Source organism: Camellia sinensis, chromosome 2, assembly GCF_055761805.1.
Source record: "Camellia sinensis isolate YWXY chromosome 2, ASM5576180v1, whole genome shotgun sequence".
NCBI classification, from domain to species: Eukaryota; Viridiplantae; Streptophyta; class Magnoliopsida; order Ericales; family Theaceae; genus Camellia; species Camellia sinensis.
This window is the reverse complement of record NC_138962.1, coordinates 15,493,693-15,500,729: the sequence shown is the minus strand read 5'-3', so window position 1 is coordinate 15,500,729 and position 7,037 is coordinate 15,493,693. Positions and strand designations below refer to the sequence as shown.

Here is a 7,037-nt window from a genome sequence, read left to right as displayed (position 1 = left end):
TAACTAATTTTGTGTTAATTAAAATTTGTTAAGATTAAGTGATGCTTAATTGAATTATTCCTAGACATAAATTGAATTATGGATTAAATTAGTATTGGGGTGTAAATGGGTGTAGGTGTATTGAGAAATCTGTGTATGTGTGTGTATGTGATGTGTTGGAAATCAAAGGAGAGTGCACGTGTGCCATGTAGAGGTCAAGAAGTGACGTGTGTGTGTGTGTGTGTGTGTGAGTGTGAGAATGTATAACCTGCTGAAGCTCAAAAACAAAAGGGTGTAAAGAGAATATGAGTTCAAGAGAGAGGGAGAAAGAGTCGAGAGAGAGGGAGAGAAGGCGACTGTTTTTTTTTTTAGTGTGTGCTGGAACTAGAGTTAAAGGAAGAAATTAGGAGCAATGAGGAAGGTAAGAGTAACAAAGAGAGGCTCAAGAATACATCTTGGAAGAACAATAGGTAACAATTTCTACCTTAATTCTTGTAAATAATTCTCCTACATGTAAATTAGAAGGAATTAGTAAAAGGGTGGTGAAATTGAATTAGATTCAAAATTATAGAAGTTAATTTGAAATGGGTTACATGCATGTGGATGGTTATGGAAAATAAATTAGAAATTAATTAGTTTGAGTTTGATTTTTATTATTCTTCATAAATTTGAGGTTCATCCTCACATGCATGTTAGAATTTCAAAGTTTTAGATTTAATTCATGTGTAAAAAGACTTATGAGATTAAATTTGGGTTTGCATGTAAAATCAAGTTAGGACCAAGAGTATGAATTATGATTTCTTAAATTTGTTAAACTTGGGTTCAATTTCATATAAATAGATGAAGTTAGCAAGATGATGAATAAATGGAGTTATGTTCAATTTATGGAAATTAAATTAGAAATCAATTATTTTGACTTTAATTTTGTAATCTTGTATGAGATTAAGTTCCATTTGTTACATGCATGAATAAATTTTACAAGTTTAATACTCTAATGATGCATACATCATGGATTTTGAAGGATTTGAATTAATTCAATCTCATATTTTGAAGAGAAAAAGAAAATGTTTTATGAACATCAAGTTTATGGAAAATTAGAATTAATCCTAATGCTAGTTAAAGCTTTGATTTTATAATTAGATTTTTAATCCATGCATGTAATGTAATTTAAGATTTTGTTTAAATTAAACATATCTTGATTATGAATTAAGTTGAGGTTACAAATTAAGTTGAGCTTAAGATTATGGAAATTAGTTGGAAAATTTATAAGAAGTTTCATGACTTCAATTTCATGATTTCAAGGAACATGGAAAGAACTTGACGCCAATTTTATGTAATTAAAGAGAAAATGAGAAATTAAAGCTATGATCAAATGTATGAAAACTAACTTAGAAATTAATTACTTTGGGTTGAGTTTATTTGTCCTAACATGAAATTGAGTTCCAATTGTACGTACATTATGAATTTTTCAAGAGTTTTGAGAGTTTAATTCGTGTTTTAAAAAAATTGTGGGCTTGAAATTGGGTTTGATATGGAGAAGATGAGTTAAAACTAAATTTGGACAATTGAAGCATGATTTTGAATGAAGGATTTCTAATTGAAAGTGTTTATTTAATTATACAATGGTTTTATGTTTTTGTGTACCAAAAGTACATGTTTTGAGGCTTTGAATACCAAATTTGAACTTCAATTACAATTTTGGAATTTCAGAATTTGCATTGTCTGCTCGAGCGAGGGAAGTCTTGCTCGAGCGTGAAAATCGAGCTCCCAGTAGTTTTTCAAATTTTGCAGTCCACTCGAGCGACCAAAGTGGCGCTTGAACGGAGACCCATTTTCAGCATATTTTGAAAAATTGCATTTAGTTCACATTTTTATTTTCATCTCTTTCCAAGGCATTCTAGACATGATTTATGACTCAATAAAGATTAATAAGCTACCAATCAATATGGATTAGTTAGTTGAAGAATGAATCATTGATCTAGTTGTAATTGTTTAGGAAGCCAAGTAAAAGATCAATCTATTTGGAAAAGAATGGCTTAGTAATGAAAGAATATGTGAAATAAGAACCTAGTTTATTTGAATGAGAAAAAATAAGCATAGTAGAACTTCAGACTGATTAGACGGAAAAAGACTAGGAAAGTCAAGTTTGATCAAGGGAGTAATATTGTATTTCAATGTGTATATGTTATGTGCTTGTGTAGGTCACGCGCCATTGTCTGCCTGATTTATCTGATATGTCCAGTCTGTCTGATTTGCTTCTGCGGCTCTCTGTGAGTAATAACTTAGTAAAGTTATGTTCAACTTTATTTATTTTCTGTATGATAAATTCATATATGTTTGCTAAAATGATATGTTCTGTATAATGAATGATCGTCCAATTTCTGATATGTATTCGTGACATCCTTAGCATCATGTGATATCTGTGGTTGTTACCCGATATCGGAGGTTCTTTTATGAAACTTAATCTGTCTGCACTCTGTTACCCGTACCGGAGGCTCCTTCACTAGGGCTCAGCGTATCTGTTCTCTGTTACCCGGATCCGGAGGTTCTTTTATGGAACTGGTTATTCGTAACCCTCACGTGTTTGTATCTGTTCTGTATCTGCTCTGTTAATGCTAATGGATGTATCACGTAAATGTAAGCATGACTCATGATTTCTGTATATGATTTGGACAAATTATGAATTTGACACGAAACTGAACTATGATTTCTGAATCTGTACGGGCTCATTCATTGAAACCCCTTTACTCTGTTATTGTTCACTGGGCTTTAGCTCACTGTATTATTTATGTATGTAGGTGATCAGGCGCGTGATCAGGCTTAGAGGCATCTTCCTAGAATCTGTTTTGTCAACCAATCTATGTGCCTCCCGTGGAGGTTCCGAATATGTCAAGTGATTATCGCTATGTGATTTAAAGTTTAAATTTTGTTTTCATGTTTGGTTGAACAAGTCTTGTATATTTTGTAAATAAGGTTAAGTCCCTTTTTGTCTAATCTGTATATATATGACGACTTAAAGATAATGTGTATAGGTGTATATAAAAAGTTTAAAATTTTTCTGTCTCATATAAGTCTGCACAGCTCAATGGACGTTGTATATTGTTTTTTGCTTCCGCTAGCCCCTAATATTATGTTAATCTGCCTCAGGGGCCTTCGGTAATCTCAGGATTACTGGCCGGTTATGATGCTAAACCTATAGGAGCGGGTTTGGGTCGTGACAGTAGCACTACAAATTGTTTGCCTAACGAACACACTAAGTGTTTATACTCTTTCTTTTAGAAATTAAATGCAGCAAAATGCAGAGATTTATAGCAGAAGATGGAGTACGAAAATTTGAGTAGAAATCCAAATGGGGGGCTAGTCTATTTATAGGCAAAATTGTGGCTGTTAGTTTTGAATTAAACAGGTGCAAAACCTGTTCAATTTAAACAGATAGGCACTGTTTGGACAGGTTGAAACCTGCTCGATTTTGAATTTAAACAAATTTAAATCTGTTGGGTTCAAAAAACGGAAGGAACCTATTTGGGTGTACATAAAAAAAACCGGACTAGTTTATTTCCGATTTAATTTGAATTATGGATTTTATTTTACCAAAGAAATAAAATAAAATTCAAATGTTTTTTGTCCAAAAAGATTATTATTGGGCCAAACAAGCACAACCCGCCCGGGCGGACGGACGGCGGCAGCGCGCGTGGTGATTATTAGGTCCAATGGGTCTAGCCCATTTTGCCCATAACCTCCCTCTCTAAAACACTTGGGTACCCCTTGGGGCACACTCCAAGTTTCAATCCCATGCCTTATAAACCCACTCAAAACTTCCCACCAAATCAATGTGGGACAAGCCTTATTCAAACCTTTAAGGATTTTCCACCAAAACTCCATTTCCATGGAGCATACTTTGACTTCAATTTCCCATTCACTTGGTAATGATTTTGAGCAACCAAATTTACCACATGAATCACAACGCGGCATAGAACGCGTTACCACTTTGACCTGCAAATATCGACGCACGGGTCCCACCTAAATAATAGACCAAACTTAAGAAAAAATTCTAATTTTACCCAAAATTTTATAACCATTTCCACCACATATATGCTAAACTCGCCTAGCCTCAAAATCAAGCTCTGTAGGCCAATCTTGCTCATGGACAACTATATACTTGTAATGTTATACAAAAATAAATATTGACAGTAATATTATAAAGAGATTTCACTCAAAATAACATGATTTAGGTGCTTTCACTTCAGCACCCAAGAACAATATGAACATGCATTGATAGCAATTCTCGTTCAAAATAACACAATTTAAGCTTCGTTTGGTTATGTATTTTTGGATAAAAAAAAGCGCAAAAAGATAAAATTAGTTATATAAGTCAATAAGATAAAATGTCATTTTTAAACCATAATTATTACATTTTTTCTCTCACAAAAGTAAAAAAAAAAAAACCAAAAAAGTCAAACCAAACAAGACTAAAAAAATAAGGTTAAAAAAGTCTTAACACAAAAAAACTAGCTAAAAAAGCCAAATCCAAACGAAGGCTTAGTTCCTTGTACTTCATAAATATGCATTGATAGCAATTTCCGTTTAAAATAACATATTTTAGGTCTTTTCATTTGAAAATAAAATATGAATGAGTAATGATATATAAATAAAAATAACCTATAAAATTTTTAGACATAATGATGTGTTTCCATGTAAGCCATTTACTTTGAAATAAAACACTTACAAAAATGACATTTATTTATTAAAATAATATTGTTATATCATTCTTGTGATGTTTTTTTATATAATTTATATATATGAATAATACTTTTCCAATATGAGCTGTATTGACAGCAACACAAGAGAGGCTCAATTGGCTAGCCACCCAAACATTTGGAACTCAATTTGATAACATGACTACGATATGTAGCAAACTGTTTTAAATTTCAATTAAGCACTATGCTGTAATGACTTTGACACATCTTCTCATTTGTTTCCCTTTAATAATTAGCATCACATATGCCAAATTTTAGACTTGATGGAAAAAGGTGCAATTGATCCTATATTATTATGCAAATTACAAATCAGTGCAAGTGTTATTTTACCCACCCAAAAAAAAAAGAAGTGCAATTGTTATTTGCTAGATTGTACAAATAAGATTTGCACAACTACTTGCATCAAAAAGATTCCTTTAAAATGTAATTATTTTGCCTAATTCATGATTTTGCATCAAGGACTATTGAATAATTTTTTTGTGGCTATTTTACTAATAAAAAGATAAAATAGATTAAAAAATTAATAAGACAAAAATATTACATCTAAACCATAATTATTTTATTTTTTCTCTCATAAAAATAAAAAAAGTAAAAAAAACTCATCCCAAACAAAAGCTTTATTTTCCCCACATCCCAGTTAAGGTTAAGATTTTGTTGTATTTTTTATTTGTTTTAAAATTTGATTTTTGATTTTTGATTTTAAAAAAAAAAATCTAATGAAAAAAATAATAAATAAAAAATACTCATTGTTTTTCATATAATTTTATCTTTTTTTTTATTGAAAATAATTTTTTAATTAAAAAATCTTTTTAATATTTTATTTTTGTCACACTAATTTCTAAGTTTAACATTTTATTATATATATAAAAAAATTATTATTATTTGATGTGACACATTATAAAGTCCATGTAGACACCCCATTTTTGACCGACCTTAAGACTCAGATGTCATCGATTGAGTGCTCGGTGATGGTCCATGTTGTGCTCGTTTAGAGGTTTCGGAGTTTTGGCTGAGAGCTTTGCCTCCGGGCCTCTGAACTCTTTTGTGCTTCGGCTCGGTTTGCGGATCAAGTCTTGTTTTCTCTTCCCGGAGGGAGGGAGTGGTCTTGTAGACCATTTCTCTGTGGTCATAGACTACTTTTCGTGGTCGTAGGCCACTTTTTCCGTTTGGAGACTAGTTTCCGGTTTTTGGAGCCTTTGGCCGCGCACCTTGTCTCGGGACTGCTTAACATTCTCCGTTTGGCGTGGTTTCTGAACCACACCTTGTTGCCTCTGCCTAGAGGAACACTGTGGTCCGGGAGACCACTTTTGTGGTTGCATACTACTTTTGATGCTCGTCAGCAAGTTTTCGGGGCTTTTGGCTGCGTGTTTCGCCTTCTGATTTCTCGTCTTGCATCTGCTTTGGTTTGTTTTTGGTACAAACCTTGTTTTCCTAGTTTGGAAGGTGGTACAAGGGTGAGAGACCAGTATTTCTCCTTGGAGACAACTTTTCCTTTTTCCAGCTAGTTTTCTTGTCAGATAACTGGCTTTCTTGGTCTTTGGACCATCTTTTCTGGTCGGCCACCACACCACCACCTTGCATTTAGTGTGTTGACCTCTCCCACATATGGCCGACCAGTTTTTGCTTTGGTTGACCACCTAAAGTGGTCGGCCGACCACTTAAACTAGCAGGTCGACCACTTCAAGTGGTCGGCTGCTTTTTGGCACATTTTTGGAGATATTTTCCTCCAGCTGGCACAGCTGGAGGACATTAGACTCATCCTCCAAACACGTGTATGGAGGGATTGCTTTGGTGCTTAGCTTCTCTTAGAAGCTTTGCCTTTCCTCTTCTATAAGAGAGATGCCCTCTTCCCTCCTCTAGGTTCAAAAAAATCTGAGGGGAGAGGATATATATAGTGTTGTATCTATATTGTCTTGTTTGCTTCATTTTTGTCCTTAAAGTGTAGATTTGTCTTACTTTAACACACAAACACACACTCAAACACCATCCTTTTGCTACTGAGGTGCTTAGGGACTGATTTTGGTGTTCTTGGGTTGCCTTGAGCTTGAAAAACCTGCTGGAGTTGCAGTTATAAAGAAGGTCTTCAAGGGTGAGCTTTTGACCTTTAAATCCCCCTTTCTTGCTTAAGCTTTTAGCCTATCTTGCATGATGTTTTAAGCTTAACTTATAACTGATAAAATTTCTATTTTTGCATGCTTTTGATCTTTGTTTAAGATCACTTTTGTGTTTGGGGTTGTTTACCCCCTCTTAGGCCTTGTTTGGCCTTGTTTTTTTTGCCTCTTTTGTGAGTTTCGGGACCAC

General features: G+C 33.7%; 1 long non-coding RNA gene across 1 annotated transcript; it reads left to right on the top strand.

Moving 5' to 3' along the window:
* Positions 1–290: 290 nt before the first annotated feature.
* LOC145819863 (uncharacterized) lies at positions 291–3,045 on the top strand. Its single transcript, XR_014360620.1, has 3 exons — positions 291–449; positions 2,181–2,249; positions 2,778–3,045. It is a non-coding gene; the product is annotated as an uncharacterized LOC145819863 (long non-coding RNA).
* Positions 3,046–7,037: the final 3,992 nt, after the last annotated feature.